Source organism: Oryctolagus cuniculus, chromosome 13 (assembly GCF_964237555.1).
Source record: "Oryctolagus cuniculus chromosome 13, mOryCun1.1, whole genome shotgun sequence".
Taxonomy (NCBI): Eukaryota; Metazoa; Chordata; class Mammalia; order Lagomorpha; family Leporidae; genus Oryctolagus; species Oryctolagus cuniculus.
This window is the reverse complement of record NC_091444.1, coordinates 85,919,015-85,937,097: the sequence shown is the minus strand read 5'-3', so window position 1 is coordinate 85,937,097 and position 18,083 is coordinate 85,919,015.

Genomic DNA, 18,083 nt, shown 5'->3' with positions numbered 1-18,083 from the left:
GAGTTGGTTTTGCCTTCTTCCTCCCAAAATTTTGTATTCTGATGCAATACAAACAAGAGTTCAGACAGAGTAGCTATTATGAAATAAAAAAAAAATTGGTGTTTCATGCTTAGAAATTTACAGGCAACGCAACCAACATGAGTTTTTGTGGTTTGGAAAAAGAAATGGAACCCTTTTACTTAGGGGACAGATATTAATTCCCTCCAAATCGAGTGGGAGTGGGATTTTCAGGTGAATTCAATCAGAATTCCACAGCCAGTCAGCTGGGAGGGGTGGATGAATCCAGAAACAGCCGGTTTCCTTGTGACTAAATCAAGCTGCTGCTCCCTGTGGACTTGTCCTCCTCAGCCTCTGACTAGAGCACAGCCACCTCTCCAATGTTGACATCCTCTGACACATGTTTCACTCTTCTGTTCTCTCTAAACTGCAGACTCTTGGGCAACATATGTAACTCTAATGCATCAACTTGCATAGAAGCACACACCTGAGGACTCCAGAGTCTTGGATTTCAGGTTGTAATTAACTTTCCTTTTCAGAGGACTGGTGAAAAAACAAGTCTGGAAGCCAGGGTGTAGCCTTGTGGTTCAAATGCCTATGTCTCATATTGGAGTTTCTTGGTTTGATTCCTGGTTCCAGTACCTGCCTCCAAATTCCTGATAATGTAGACCCTGGGAGCTAGCAAGAAATGGCTCAGATGATTGGGTTCCCTACTCCTGGGACAGCCCTGGCCACTGGGGACATTTCAGCAGTGAACTAGAGGGTGAATACTACTTCTCTGTCTACTTGTTCATTTCTTTGCATCTCCAATTAAAAAACAAAAAAGTATGTTTGTATCATCCATTAAAATAACTTCCTCAATGGAAAAAAAGAGTTTCATTGTTAAATTGGGGAAAAATAATGCTTCTTGGTTGTGATATTAGAATAATGCATAACTGTACATCGGACATCCATTGTGGACAAGGAAGAGAAAGATGGAAGCAATAATTTTTATTTCTGGCTTTGGTACTTGTCATGTAACCTTGAAAAATTCATTTAAACTCATGGTGCCTGAGTGTCCTTAAAATTACAGGCTCATCTAGTTGAGGCAGGTGGTGTAAGGGGAGGTGGCAGGAAGCTGAGAGCTTTCCTTGTTTCTGTGCTCACAGAGCTAAGTGACCATAGCAAGTCATTTGACCCCTCTGGATCTTCCTCCCTTGTGAGATAAGATTGTCTTTATAGTTAAAGGATTTATTCTACACAGTCCTATCTTATGGTTAGGCTCACATGACTGTGAAGTGTTTTATAAACTGGCAGTGTAATAATCAAGTTGGCACTGAAGATGAAATGCTAAACAGCATAGAACTTCTAAGGCTTGTAGTTCTATGAGGAGCTACACAGAAACATTCAAGTTCAGGGGCATTTTTAAATTTAAAAACAGAATCATTGAATCACTGTTCAGAATCAGTATAGTTGCTAAAATTCTTATTTATAATCACTGAGATTGGCAGTGTAATTACTGATAGCATACTCCTAGTGTTGTATATTTTAGTTTATACAATACTTAGACTATATAAAATATAGGTAGCATGGGAAGTGCGATACACAGCAGTCTTGTAGAATGGCAGATGTCCTAAACAGCACTCTGGCCTCAGAATCAGCCCTTAAGGCACTCAGATCTAGCTGAAGAGCCCATGAGAGTATTTTAGGTATGGAAAGCCACTCTGGCAAAAAAGAAAAAAAAGGACCTAAATAAAAGATCTCTGTGAGTGAGATCCCAGTAGAAAGAACGGGCCATCAAAGAAGGAGGTACCTTTCTCTGAAGGGAGGAGAGAACTTCCACTTTGACTATGACCTTGTCTAAATAAGATGGAAGTCAGTGAACTCAAGAGGCTTCCATAGCCTTGGCAACTCATGACTAGAGCCCAGGGAGATTTCTGATGCCATAAACAAGAGTGTCAGATTGTTCAGTCAACAACAGGAATCACTGTGTGCTTACTCCTTTTGTGGGATCTCTGTCCTTAATGTGTTGTCCAATGTGAAGTAATGCTATAACTAGTACTCAAACAGTATTTTACACTTTATGTTCTGTGTGCTGCAAACTGATGAAAACTTAATATAAACTAAATCGATCTTCTTTGTATAAAGATGATTGAAAAAGAATCTTGATGTAAATGGAATGGGAGAGGGAGTGGGAGATGGGCGGGGTGCTGGTGGGAGGGGAGTTATGGGGGGAAGCCTTTGTAATCCATACACTGTACTTTGGAAAATTATATTCACTAAATAAAAGTTCAAAAATATTAAAAAATAAAAATATAGGTAGCAATATTTAATGCTTCTCTTACTGTTCCTGGATTGGATTATAGCATACATTAATAAACCTTTTCTAAAGATTTATTTATTTATTTATTTGAAAGACAGCATTATAGAGAGTGACACATAAATAGAGATGATCTGTCTGCTGTTTTAATCCCCACGTGGCTGCAAGCAGCTGGAGCTGGGCTAATCCAAAGCCAGGTGCTTCTTCCAGCTCTCTCACATGGATTCAGGCACCCAAGTATTTGGGCCACCTCCTGCTGCTTTCCCAGGCACATTAGCAGGGAGCTAGATTAGAAGCAGAGCAGCTGGGACATGAACTAGTGCCCATAGGGAATGCCAGCAGTGCAGGTGGTGGCTTTACCTTATATGCCACAGCACCATCTACAGCCTATTCATTTTAAATTAATAACTAAAGATTATCTGCTGTTCAGCCTCAAGGCTTTGGCTTGGCCCAGCCTCTGCTGTTGTGGACATTTGGGGAGTGAACCAGAGGTTGAAAGATCTCTCTTCTTATGTCTCTCCCTCTCTAACCTTGCCTTTCAAATAAATAAATGAGTCTTTGAAATAAAAATACATGCATAAATACACACACACACATACACACACACACACGGTACCAACACAGTGGGTAAAGCCATGGCCTGCTGTGCCAGCATCCCATATGGGTGCTGATTCAAGTCCCAGCTGCTCCACTTCCAATCTAGCTCCCTGCTAATGTGCCTGGGAAAGCATCAGAAGGTGGCCCAAGTGCTCGAACCACTGCATTCATGTAGGAGGCCTGGCAGAAGCGCCTGGCTTTAGATTGGCTCAGCTGAGGCCAATTTGGGAAGTGAACCAGCAGATGGAAGATCTGTCTCTACCCCTTCTCTATAACTCTGCCTTTCAAATAAATAATAGATTTTTAAAATGGGGGAAAAGGGCAGTTTTGTTGCCTTCCCTTTACCTAGAGTAACATAATCAAAATCTGTTAGGCAAAGAATAAGGGAAATTCTGAGATCATGTATTGACCATAGAAGAGAATGGATTCCTTGTGCATTTTCTGGAAGCCCATGCTAGTTGGAACCAAGGGAAGGATAACAAAAAAGGGGAGGCCTATATCCCTCTTATTTGTCTTCTTTGTTCATTGGAGCAGTGGAGAGTTGAGTAATGTAATATTGGTGTTTGTCTCCATACAGTTCATGTCTATTTAGCTGGTTCTTTTTATTTGCATTTCTTTTTTATTTATTTTAAGAGATTTATTTGAAAGGCATAGAGACAGGGGTCTTCGATCTGCTGGTTTGATTCCCCAATGTTTGGGTGAGGCTGAAGGCCCATGAGCCCCCTCCCATCTCCATGTCGTGTGGGGTCCAAGCACCTGTCCATCACCACTGCACTCGTTGGCTGGAGTTGGAGAGGAAGTAGGGCATCAGGGAATGGAACTGGTGCCCATGATGTGGGCCATGCAGGCTGTGGTTGCACCCCCACGCCATGAGTCCGTCCTCGATGAACCTTTCTTTAAAGTGGAATTAGGGGTAAAAATTGTCTGAGGTGCATGCACGTTTCTGTTGTGAGAGAGGCTGAGGCCCCGTGGGTGCCTGGGGGCCAACAGAAACACCTGAAGCCTTGGCCCCCAGGTCCCAGTTTCTCCCCTCTGCTTCTGCCCTGCCTGCAGGCCTGGCCCCGGGCTCCAGTGGTGCCTCAGGGATTTCGGCACCAAACTGGTCACTTTAGGTCACTTTGTGATGCCTGACTTCTGCCCAAAGAAGGAAGCAAGAAGGGGCCCAGCAGGCTTCCCCCGACCTCTGGAGCCCCGAGCCATGGTGCCGGCCCACGACCCAGGGAGCCCGTGATGATTCTGGACCAGACATTGGGACCCACGACCCCTGACCCCAGGCTCCAACCCCTTCGAGGTCACCACCGCAGCCTCCTATTTAGCTGGTTCTTAATCCTCAAGAAGGGATTTAGGTCAATGTTCTATTCTCATCAAAGACCTTAATGTTTAATTAAAGATTCTGCTAGTAATTTTAACCCTGGGTCGTTCTAAAGATGTGCTGTGACTTAGGTTTAGAAAAGAGCATCTTCCTTGCCACCCTCATCTCAGCTCTGGGGGCTGTCAGTTCTCCCTGCACAGATTCAGTAATGCATGCTTCTTCTCTACTACAAAGATCTTATGTTGGTCATATTTCCAGTTACCAAAATCAAATCAAGTCACACCTGGACTCTGAGTATTCAATGACATTAGTTATCAAAATAAATGTATTCAAATATTCGAAGACCACTTCAAAGCTTAACTGCCTTCAAGAGTGTTTGGCACTTGGAACAGCCACTGTGGTTTTCTACACATGAGCACTCACTATTTTATATACCATTTAACAATTCAAACATCACTTCAGCTTCAGCAATACACAACAATAGAATGGATGATTCTACATAATAAACATGTTACATTAGTTTGGACTTAAAACCTAGAATTAAAACCATGTGGTAATATGGATGGATTAAGGAAAGATGTATAGCTAGGTAGCTAAGGCTACAGAATCCCAGACCTATTGATTTTAAGTGAGTCTGGAACAACAGCATTCCATTGCATTATCTTCCATCTCAGAGTCCTGCTTTTCCAGTGAGACCCACCCCACTCAGACCACGTATTTCCTGCCTGTGTCTTCACGGTGGTGGAAGCTGTTCTCATACAGGCATCTCCTGGACAGTCACCAGCTTCCTGATTTACTACCTGAACTGGAATCCCCAGTTGCGAGGTATATTTCCCAAACACCCAGGCTGAATTGAATGTTCGTCTCTGGCAGTCAAAAAGTTCTGCCTTAGGAAACAGAACATGTCCTCTACTCTGGGGCTCCTTTTTCTTCTCATGGGGTTCTGTGGTGATCTGTGGTTTTCAACACAAGTCTGGGAGCATTCTGACTCAAAAGAAAGACCAGGGATAAGAGTTCTTTCTGGGGGCTGGTGTTGTGGCATAGCAAGTTACACTGCTGCCTGCAGCACTAACAACCCACATGGATGCCGGTTTGACTCCCAGCTGCTCTACTTCTTCCACAACTCCCTGCTGGGTAAAGCAGCAGAGAATGGCCCAAGTACTTGGTCCTCTGCCCCCACATGGGAGACCTGGAGGAAGCTGCTGGCTTCAGCCTGGCCCAGCCCTGGCCATTGTGGCCATTTAGGGAGTGAGCCAGCAGATGGACCGCTGTCTTTCCCTCTCTTTTTCTCTCTGTAACTCTGCCTTGCAAAAAAAATACAACTTCAGAAAGTTATTCTCCATCAAGCAATACACCCTTTTCCAGGCAGTTGTAAAGCTGGGAGTCATAGCTTCTCTTATATTTTGGATAATAAGAGTTTTGTTTTGAAAGCATGTTCATCTGAAACAAAGATCACTCATTATCCTTTGTTAGAGAAGGGGACTCTGCTCTTTGAAAGTGAAAATCAGAAGCTGTAATGTGTGATGAGCTCCACCTGCCAGGTCTGGGGAGACTTATTTGAAAGACAGGGCATCAGGAGAGGAAGCTTTTCAGATTCCCTGGCCCTTGCTTTAGTCTTATGTCTTTACTTCTTTTGTTGCTTCTTGATGTCAAGAGTGTACACTTTATGCTGAAATGAGGAATTGTGTCTAACCTCTTTTGGGCCTTTTTCTAAGAAGAGTGTATATATTTTTCTTGCATATAAGGATAGCTTCTGGGGTGGGTGGATTTTTTTGGAAGTTTTCACAAGCTAGCCAGTAGCCTATATTTTCTTCACAGAATTCAGTTTTTAAAAAAGCTTCCAATACAGCCAGACCATCTGTAGGTAGGGAAGAGCAGGCAGAAAAATAAAAAGAAACATGAGGAATATGAGGAAGCTAATGATCAAACATTCCCTTGTGCTTTTCTAGTACTAGGATTAGCTATTCTCTTGTTTTTACTCAATCCTGTAATCCTGCGGATTTAGCTCTTTAAAGACAAAGATGCCAGTAGGCAAAATACTTAAGTTGGTTCCATGCTACTAAAACAGAAATACTTCAGTTTGTTTTAGTGCCAAAAATGTATTTACAGGAGAGGCATAAATCCTCAGGGAACTAAGTCTCTTGCAAACACTGCATGCAATGAAAAGCATCCTCAGCCTCAACCAAGAGCACTGCCATTACAGAGCTTAAGGCTGATTTATCTTCCCCACCTGGTGTGAATATGTTGAGAAATAAACAGAGATAAACAGACCTTCTAGGTTAAGTCAAATTCTCCTTGGTGAGCTGCTCATTTGAGGACACAGCCTTTCTGCACTCTTGTGATATTTGCAATGGATTCAATTCAAGCCTAATTCACAATTGCTGGCCAGCAGCTCCTGGAATGCTTCTGACCACAACAGTGCTTCCTTCGGGGAAGGTCTGCAAGAGCAATTCTCTAATGAGTTGTGCTCAGAGCAGTTCCCCTCCCAGCTCAGCAGTGAGCTATTCAGATTGCAAACACAGGAATCTCAACTTACTTGATGAAAGCTTGCTACCTGCTTTTCTTGCCAATTGTGGCCTTCCCAGGAATGGTGGAGTTTTGCCATAGGTAGCTCAACCCAGTCTTCAATACTCTTATTCTTACAAAAAAAAAAAAAAGACAATTCACTAAGTGGTCATCCTTGAATACACTACTGAGCCTGAATGCATTTTTACCAAATAAAGTTGCCCAATAGCTATAAACCAAAAGCCAACAACAGGCTTGCCCACCTAATATTACACTCAGCCCCGAAGTACTGAGCAGTTTCATCAGTTCCTCAGAATGTAACTATGCTGTGAGGACTATAGAGAGGGATGCCCAAATTTTAATTATCAATACACTGCACAGCTAATAAAGCAGATGCTGTCTCTTGCCCACAAAAGGAGACAGTTTCTCTGCAAGGTTAACCGCAATCGGGAGACATTTTTCTCCTGATGGAACCCGCAGCGGGACTGCTTTGAGCCAGCTCCTCTCCTTCCCTTTCCACCTTCGGTCCAGGATGGGACAGAGACCATGCACAGGAGGTGCCACCAGTCACCCGTTTCCCCCTGTCCACCTGCAATGCTCCTGGGAGGCAGATGCCACAGAACAGTGATTTGTTCCATGATTGTCACTGTGTGAGATCAGCCCATCATGAGAAAATGACCATGGATTCCAATGAGATATGAACCGCAGAAGCACTGTCCCCAGCATCAGTGCAGGAGGGTGGATGATGGAGGCACAGCATGGCCAGGATCTCTAGGGACCCCGCAGGACTCTGCTGCCCTGGATGCCTACAGCAGGCAGCAGCACAAAGGCCCAGTGCACCTCCAGCACCCTTCTACCAAACCCTTCCCCCTGTCTGCCCATGCAGACCACACAGATGCTGTGTCAGTGAGTAAATCAGCACCACACACTTGGTTTTCCTGATGAGACTTGGCCTTCATTACTTCCCCATGTGCAGCACGTGCTGCAAGCCTCAGCCAGGAGGGCTGGCGGGAGAGGTGAGCAGTCGCACTCACCAGGTCTGTCTCTTCTTCTCCTGCCCCTCCTGACTCAGGGGCCACCGATGGCATTTTAGCCCCAAGGCACGAAACGGGACGGCCAAGAACCTAACACCACCCATGTCACGCGCACACACTGCAACTACCAGCTGCCCACCAATGACCACCGACTTTATAGCCAGCCTGGCATGGGGCGGGTCTTGCAGCACTGGTCCTGCCTCAGGGCAGCAAAGATTGTCCTGAGGCCCCCTGCTGGACTGAGCCTGAACTGCCCTGCAGCAGATTCTGGAAGCAAGAGAGCTGCTGATGGCTGAGGCCCTGGCTCAGAGTACACTTAGAGAGACCCTATTCCTGGCAAGGGCACTGGGGCCCTGGACTTTCCCAGGCTGCAGTCCTAGGGTGGAGGCTGGCTTGGCCTTTCCTCCCCCAGCCCTGCCGCAGGTGGAGCGGGGTTCTCACGGGGGCATCTTCCTTCGAGGGAGAGCGGGTGAACCCCAAATGCCATGACTCCCAGGGCCGGGTGCTGGCCTGCAGCCTTCCGGGAGGGAGTAGGTGACAGTGACTTTGTGGGGAGGTGACACTTAAGCTGGGCCTGTATTTTGGGTTAGTTCTGGATGCACATCCCAGTGCACCTGGACCTGCGGGTCTGCTGCAGGCCTCCTGGAGGCTCTGGGAGCTGGGCATCCTGGTGGCAAGGGCAGGAGGGTGGGAGTTCGAGGTGCTGAGCTCCCGCTGGGTGCACCAGACACTTTGGAGCTGTTCAGAGTAAGGAGTCGAGGTCACCTCCTGAACCACTCCTGGTCCCAAACTCCTGGTTTGGGATTTGCCAGAACCCTGAAGTAGGGGTGTGGTGGGGGTGGTAGTGGTTGGCTTCAATGCACTGTATTTGTGAATTCTTCAAACACAGCTTCTCCCTACTCCTGCAGGCTTTCAAGTGATTGACGAGGACAGAGTCCCTCAGCTGCAAAGTGACTGAAGTTTGAAAACTACGTCCAGAACTTCACAATGTGTATTCAGGTGGTCATCCTTCAGGCCTGCAGGTGGACACCAAGAGCCACAGTAAGATATTAATTACTGTAGATACTCTCCTTTCTTTCCGGTAGACCCACCAAAAGAGAATGGGAGATGAGTACTTGAACATTGGAACCAGTCAGCATGCTGGGTGAGCTGCCAGTACTTGGAGCTCAGGAGTGGACATGGAGAGCAAAACATGCATTGTTACTAAAGAGGACAGTTAGGCATTTTACTGTGAAAAGGGAAATCATTTAGATGTGAACAAGACACCTTAAGAAAAGGTCTGTATAGTTATTTTTGTTTATTTGCAAGGCAGAGAGAGCCCTTCCATTTACTGCTCATTCCTCAAATGTCTGCACCAACCAGAGCTGGGTCAGGCTGAAGCCAGGAACTCAATGTGGGTCTCCCACACAGGTGGCAGGGACTCAAGTACTTGAGCCATCAGCTGCTGCCTCCCAGGGTTCTGTTAGCAGGAAGCCAGAAGCAGAAGCAGGGCTAGGGCTTGAGGCCTGGGCATTCTGACTGGGATGTGGAAGGCTTTACCACTATGCCAAACACATGCTCCAGTAAGCTGTTTCAACACATTTGCAAAATGTAAGAATGTGGTTTTAAATATATGCTCTTCATCTTAAAAATTTGCATAATCTTATATTCAGTTTCATATGATTCAATACTTATTATTAAATACAAGTAACATTTAGACACATGCTTTCCTCACCAATACAAACCTCAGTAATTTTTTCACTTAGAACCTTGAATATTAGCATTCATTCAGACTGAAGTTCACTCATAGGCTGGGAATTCTGACAGAGACAGTAGGGAAAAAAATCTAGATGTGTATCTGATACCTAATAAGATTCTGAACCTGACTGATAGAATCTCAGTAACTGTTCAGAGAGTGACTTCATACCTCTCCCCTCTGTAATGAGAAGACTGTGTCCTTTGGCCACTTTCACATGATGTTATGTAAATCTTACCTGAAAAGCCTTTTATAAATTCTGAAGTACCATACAGAAGCATATTATGCATTTCCATATGTGTGAAAAAAGGCAATGTCAAAGGCATAGCTATTCCAGAGAGAAGTTAGGAGGATTAGCTCAGTTTGTAAATGTGTAAGTACCATTAAATATCTACATATTTGAAATAGATTTATAGAGTGTGGAGTTCAAGATAGATATTGAATAAATGCACTCTGGATAATAAGCAAATATCAGAAATAATGCCACAACCATCAGTGTTTAAACTCTTCAGACAGCTCCATGCCAGGGAAGTGCAGTGATCCCTGTAAATTAACAAAAATCAATCTGTGTATACCCATGGAAGCCACTGGTTTATATGCAGTCTATACTAGAGGTTTTTGTGCTTAGTAAAATTACTTGATTTTTTAATGAATGCTTTCAGACTGATACCTGATGCTGAGTGGCAGACAATTTTTTCTGAAAAGTATGTGGTTGAGAAATATAAATATAAATCAGTTTATAATTTTTGTGTCTGAATATTTTTCTGCATTGAAACAAAACCTGCAATAATCAGAAGACTTTTCCTCAACAAGTTGCTATATTGATGCATCTTCATTTATGTATGTAATGTATGCTTAGGTAAAAGGAATAGAGAGAGAGATCTCTATCTTCCATCTGCTGGCTCACTTCCAGATGGCCACAAAAGCTGGGGCTGAGCCAGGCTGAAGCCAGGACCCTGGAACTCTGTCCCAGTCCCCCATGTGGGTGCAGGAACCCAAACTCTTGGGCAATCTTTGCTGCTTTCCCAAGCAAAGAGCTGGATGAGAAGTGAAGGTGGTGAGTCTCAAAGCAGTGCCATAAGGCATGCTGCTGTTGCAGTTGGCAACTTACCTCTTTGTACCACAATGCTGTCCCTGGATTGATGACATATTGAATTGCTGCCACTGGCTTTTGGCTAAATAGGATGACTTAACATGTTTTCCACTCTGTGGAAGAGGAACAAATAAGGCAGTTGGTTGTAAAAGTTGCCCATGGAAACCACAGCCTGAGAAAGATGAATCAACTCACCTTGCATTTTCCACCTTGCATCTACACCACCCTTTTCTGGACAAACATCTGATTGTATGCCCTTGTGATGGAGGTTCTCAGGGTGCTGGAACATTTTGTAATTTTTTAAAAATATAGATTAAGAAGAAGGCAAGTAAACAAAAAATTACAAACTGCTGCCAATACCAAGAAGAGATTATTGAGAGTAAAAGGTCACCTGTTGGAGCCAGCACTGTGGCACATCAGGTTAAAGCCCTGGCCTGAAATACAGGCATCCCATATGAGTGCTGGTAGAGTTCCGGCTGCACCACTTCCAGTCCAGCCTTCTGCTAATGCACCTGGGAAAGCAGTAGAGGATGGCCCAAGTCCTTGAGACCTTTTGCACATGTGGGAGACCCAGAAGAAACTCCTGGCTCCTGGCTTCAGTTCAGCTCAGCTCTGTCCATTGTAGCCATTTGGGCAGTGAACCAGCAGATAGAAGATTCTCTCTCTCTCTCTCTCTCTCTCTCTCTCTCTCTCTCCCTATCTATATAACTTTTTCAAATAAATAAAATAATTTTTCTAAAAAAAGGTATCCTGCCATACTTCTTTCTTCCCTGTTAATTACTAGGAATTATAAATTGTTATGGGGCCAGCACTGTGGCAAAATGGGTTATACCAACAACTGCAGCACTAGCATCCTCTATGGGCACCAATTGCATGTTCTACTTCTGATCCAGCTCCCTGCTAACATACCTGGGAAAGCAGCAGAATATGGTACAAATCCTTGGGTCCTGCACCCAAGCTGGGACCTGGATGAAATTTCCCTGACTCCTGGCTTTTTTTTCAAAGATTTGTTTATTTATTTGAAAGAGTTACACACAGAGAGAGAGAGAGAGAGAGAGAGAGAAAGAGAGAGAGAGGGAGGGAAGACTTCCATCTGATGGTTTACTCCCCAACTGGTTGTAATGGCTGGAGCTGCACTGATCTGAAGCCAGGAACGAGGAACTTCTTCCACGTCTCCCACTTAGGCTTGGGCCCAAGGACTTGGGCCTTCTCCTACTGCTTTCCCAGGCCATAAGCTGAAAGCTTGATCAGAAGTTGAGCAGCCCGGTCTTGAACCAGCGCCCTTATGGGATGCCAGTGCTTCAGGCCAGGGTGTTAATCTGCTGGGCCATAGCTCTGGCCTCCCATGCATGTGCATGGGCCCAAGCACTTGGGGCATTTTCTACTGCTTTCCCAGGCCATAGCAAGTAGCTGGATCAGAAGTGGAGCAGCAAGGAGCAAGGACTCAAACCAGTTCCCAAATGGGATGCCCATAATGTTTTCTTTAATTGGAGAAATGTTCCTTTGATAGAATGAGCATATGACCCCACAATATTCTCTACTTACTCATAATAGGGTCTGAGATGTAAAAGTCATGATTAATTTCTTAGAAGAAAATTTACATACCCAGAAGCAAAGAGTGAAAATTAACCTTTTGTTTTTCTCATGATTGAATCAGAGTTTCAAAACTAATACTTAACTTGTATTTTAGAGGAGTTAATGACTTAACCATCTCTTCTATTAGAAATACTATGTTGTGGCCAGTGCTGTGGCACAGTAGGTTAAAGCACTGGCCTGAATGCCAGCATCCCATATGGGCTCCGGTTCTAGTCCCGGCTGCTACTCTTCTGATCCAGCTCTCTGCTATGGCCTGGGAAAGCAGTAGAAGATGGCCCAAGTCTTTGGGCTGTTCTGAGGCTCTTAGCGTAGTGAAGATATCTTAGATTCTCATCAGTGAAATCTTTAGAAATGTCAGAAAGCATGTAACTTTCTTTAACGATCTGAAACAGAGATGAGATCCATAAGGGCAGAACTGCTCAGCAGCCACAATGCAGGAATATGTATCTTTCTGACGATATCTTCATCTGCTTCTTGCAGTTGCAGCCAATCTGTGAGCTTTGGTCTGTTTTCTGCCCTTGGGAGGACCTAGGGTGCTCTATATTATCTGTAAGGATTCAAAATTTGTTGTATATTAGTGTCTAATCATAAAATTTCCAAAGTGACAAGCTGCATGTAATAAAATATGCAGGACTACAAAAAAAATACAAACATGGTGTACTCTCAATAAATTACAGCGGTAAATCTCTATTATAGAGATACACATCTCTACACAATTCTCTCTTTCTTTCCCTCTGAAAGTCTACATTCAGCTCTCGATGGTGTGATTACTTAGGAATAGATTTCATATACTTACTTTCATAATCAGTGAACTCGGAATTATTATTGTAGTATTGAGGATTGTACTGACTAAAACACTATGTTTATTCCATGTTAAATAACATCATCCTATCTTTGGATTCCATTTGTCCTGCTACTGATGTATTCACAGGAGAGGGGAGGTGGGAGGAAAACCCAAGATCCATCAGGGTAGAGGAGGAATGTCAGAGGCTGTGGTTCTATTGTACTGCAGCTTGGGTTCTGGAAGAACACATGAATGGACCCAGATGGTTTGAAGCTAACTGAGGGCCTATGTTCTGTACACTTGTCTGTGGTACTGCATTTTCATTTATGTAAAATTTATTTTCTTCAAGCAATATATTAATTTGGATGAAAATGAAGATGTTAAGGAATTTTCAGAATGGGTCTGTTTAACCCTCATTGGCTTTGTTTTTAGGCACTTAACTCAGAAAAGAAAAGATAGAAAAATACATTTTGGGTTCTCTTCATCTATACCACGGCACTCTTTGGTTAAGATTTATCATTTTGTCATATTTGATTCTCTAGACTCCCTGAAAAATCCCCTACTTCATTAGATGGCGTCCGTGTCTCACCATGGCAGTGAAAAGTTTAAAATGTTCCAGCTGTGCATTTAGCTAGGCCATGGACACATGCCATGGCACTTGCCAGCCAATTGTGTCAGGGGCATCATCTGAATCAGAATTACTTGCATGAAAACAAGGAGTTGCAGATTCTTGCAGTGAAAGTGGAGAGGAGCAGGAGCTGCAGAACATTGCCAGGGGTGAGTGTGCCATGGGATGCCATGTGGTGGCTGGTGTCTGGGGTGCTGGTTCTGCAGAAGATAGGGCTTATGGGGGCTGGTGCTGTGGTGTAGCAGGTAAGGCTGCCGCCTGCAGTGCCAGCATCCCATATGGTCACTGGTTCAAGTCCCGCTGCTCCATTTCTGATCCAGCTCTACTATGGCCTGAGACAGCATTAGAAGATTGCCCACATCCTTGGACTCCTGAACCCACATGGGAGACCTGGAAGAAGCTCCTAACTCCTGGGTTTGGATCAGCTCAGCTCTGGCCATTGCATCCAATTGGGGAGTAAACCAGCAGATGGAAGATTCTCTCTCTCTCTCTCTCTCTCTCTCTCTCTGCCTCTCTTTTCTCTGTGTAACTCTGACTTTCAAATAAATAAATCTTTCTTTTTTTAAAAATAGCTTATGCTGATGGGTAGTGGTCATGGAAAATGTATGGGACATTTTGCAGCAAGATTTTGGATGAATTTTCCAACCCCTGAACCTCCTAGAGATTGGAATAGACTTCTAATGTGTAACTTCCTCTTATGCTTAATTAGGTTTTTGTTTTGAATTGTTTTTGATGAAACAGCAAGGAATTCTGAGCTATAGACTTCCTATTTCAGAGAGGAAAACACTGATGCCTGCATTATAATTAAATAATGCCTATCACCCTTTCTTAAGCAACAAATGATCACAGATTCTCTCTTTGCTGCTAAGTAATGAGCATGGTGATTCTTCCCTCCATAACCACCTTCCCACCTACACTCCCTCCCCTCTTCCTCCTTCCTCTCCTATTGACATGGAATGCCTTACATTGCTAGGGTGAACATTTAACCCGCTGGCCCTAGGTGTTCATACACTTCAACTGTGTGTAATTATTCATATTCCCTTTTTATGACCAAGCTTATGTCAGAACGACAAATTATATATTCACCTAATACTGAGAGTCATCAAATTGATTTCTATTTTCTTCTCTCTTAGGCAGTTCTTGAGGGGCAGAAATATTTATTTTGTATATCATGTATTTATTCAACTAAAAGACTGACTGTCAAGATGCTGAGTTTTAGTGTCAAAGCAAATATGTTTCTAGACCCCATGAAGTTTACAGTCTGGCAAGAAAGAGCCATCTACCCAAAGAATATTGTTTAACATAGTAAATGCTGGTGTGAAGCCAGTGGATAAAGATTGAAGCATTCTTAATCTAGCACCAACTCTAATCCCATGATCTCTAATTGAGAGAAGTAATCAGAAACACAGAACTCCATGTTACCCAGTTATCTCTTTGAATTTCTGATTAAAAAATAAAACATATCAAACAACACACAAATACCCAGGAGTGCATAATATTTATATACTATCTTGATATTAAAAATAAGAAAAACTAACCATTAAATAATAGCAACTTTGAATCTCCTTTGTTTTCTAGACAAGTTATAATCCTATGTGGTTCTTTACAGTAAATTATTACAGTAAATTACAGTACATATTACAGTAAATTATTACAGTAAATAACTATAGTAAATTATTTTTGTAGGTACACTTCATCTCTCTCACATTTTTCCATTTGATAAATCAGATTATAAAAACTGAGACCCAAGAGAAAAGAAAGATTTTTAAGCTAGTGTTATATGTTGATTGGCTCTCTAAAAAAGATTTATTTATTTATTTGAAAGTCAGAGTTACACAGAGTAGAAGGCGAGAGAGAGATATCTTCCATCTTTTGGCTCACTCAGCAGTTGGTCACAATGGCTGGAGCTGTACTGCTGCAATGCCAGCAGCCAGGAGCTTCTTCTGGGTCTCCCACACAGGTGCAGCTTCCCAAGGACTTCGGCCATCTTCCACCACTTTCCCTGGCCATAGCAGAGAGTTGGATCAAAAGCAGAGTAGCCCGGACTCAACCTCCACCCATATGGAATGTCCATGCTGGCAGTAGCTTTACCTGCTATTTCATAGTGCTGGCCCCTTGATTAGACTTTATCTTAGACTTTTTAATGATATTAAAAAACACCATGCTTTTCTAAGCTCTTTCCATTCAGTTTCTACTTTGTAAATTCCAGATAATACTGTCCCCAGAATTAATCTAAGGTATAAATGCTATGATATGAGGCATTTAACCCCTTAACCTGTCTCCTTGAATACTCAGCTATGTTAGCTCTGTGTCCATTCTTCTGTCTCTGTACTAGATGAATAAAAAGACAGTGTAAAATGATTTGAAAAGAACTATAAGGGGTCAGCGCTGTGGTGCTGCTGCCAATTGGGGAGTGAACCAGCAGATGGAAAACACCTCTCTCTCTCTCTCTCTGTCTCTGCCTCTCCTTCTCTGTAACTCTGACTTCCAAATAAATCAATAAATCTTAAAAGAACTATAAACATCAATAAAACACAAATGAAAATTGTATTCTCAAAACTGGATATTAAACCATGCCTTCTACACCTCTGTTAAAAGTTACATTCTATCATAGTCATTTATGATTTCTAGGGCCAAAGTAGTAAATAAGATTTTTCTGGAAGAGACAGAGGCTATGAGGGAGCCAGGGTTTGGGGTCAGTTAGCAGCAGTGAGTGTCACTCTTTCAGATTTGATTCAGGAAAGGAAGAACAGCAACTGATCCCTGAGATTTTGGGTTGGGAAGGAAAGGAAGGAGGGACTGAATAAAAGCAAAGGCCCTCTGGTTGTGGGCACCCACCCCCGACTGCAGCCTTTGGGGAGGCCCAGCTGGTGTCTCTAGGGATGCTGCGGACTGGACTCCATTTCCCAGAGTTCCCAGGAGCTCCAACATATTCTGCTTCCCGAATGCCTGTGCACATGTGTGTAAAACTGCCAGTCCCTGGGGCTCTGAGTTGGACCAGAGGGAGTTCATTCCCTGATCAGGGTCAGCCCTGGGGGCTGTGGTGCTCCTTCTCTCTCATTTACTGCATCACCTGCTCTGCACGTGCAATCCCAGGCAGTTTCCAAGTGCTCACCCGAGCCTGCCTCCTGCTGCTTCTTCCCTCTTCATTGTCCACCTGTGGGACCCAGTTACCAGGGACTCTGTTCCCCACACTCCCTGCTTTGCTCCCCGTGTTTCTGGAAGAAAGCGTACCTGCTCTGGGACTTTCTGCTGCAGGTTTGGCATGCAGGAAGGGGTGGGGACATGTGTGGGAGAAGGGTGGGTGCCAGGGCACCAGCGATCCTGGCAGTTTCCCCCGAGGTCAGGGCTGGGACCTGGGCTGTTCTGTCTCCCACCTCTGCTTCTCAGGCTCCCAGTGCCTGGACTCTCTCCTGCAGAACCTCACCCAAACTGTCCCTAATGTGCTTAATTTAGTGGTTACAGGAGAGAGAGGGCAGCGTTCTGGGAACCTGCACACGCAGAGAAGGAAGGCGGAAAGACTCCCACTCTCCACAGTTAAATAAGCTGGGTTCCCACTGTGGGTGGTCTTAGAATACAGTCGGGCTGGGCCTCTTGATGTTTCCTGGGCTCCTTTCTGCAGGGTGGGGCTGGATGGCCTTCAGCAGGGAGCCTGGGGCAGCAGAGGGGTGGGAAGAAGGATCTGACAAGGATCTGCCCCACTGCTCTCATCCTGCATCTCATCTTCCTGGTGGGGAGCAGTGTGAAGCGTGAATAGTTGCTTTGTGTGTTTATCCCTCTCATATTAATTATCAGATTTTTCCAATGTGGAATTTGAAGCTGTTCCAGAAACCTGGGGTGGGAAAACTCCCTTCTTTCAAACAGGCACAGAGACAGTGGAGGATCCAAGGAGTTTCTATTAATGGCCCTAGGCTCAGCTGGAATGATTTCCTGAGAACTGAGCATCAAATTCAAGTTTCTTAGCTGTTACAGCATTGGTGGGTTTAAATGGCAGCCTACATGACTTAGGACCACAATTTCCAATGGTCAGTGGGTCCAGTATGTTTGTAAAAGAGATGCTGGGGACAGATTTATTAGGACAGATTTATGACTGGAGTTTACAGAAGCAGAACTTAGGACATCTTCCCTCCCTAGATAAGATTTCAGTGGGCAGCTGTTTCACTCGTCAATTGTGAGCATCCACTTTTAAAGGTTTGTGTTGGATGAGGTCCACTTCTCTTTCTTTGATGATGTATTTGGCTGCTTTTCATATTCTGTCTTCAGCTATCTCTTCTCCTGTTAGCAAGGCTGTCAACTGTTTTGACCTGCCACTGATCCCTTTGCAAAGTGAGAAGGGAACTAAAATTAATGCAAGTCTACTGTGTTGTCAATAACTGGAGCTACTATTTTAAAGATTTATTTATTCATTTGAAAGAGTTACACAGAGAGAGGAGAGAGACAGAGAGAGAGAGAGAGAGAGAGACATCTTCCATCCGATTGTTCCCTCCCCAATTGGTAGCAACA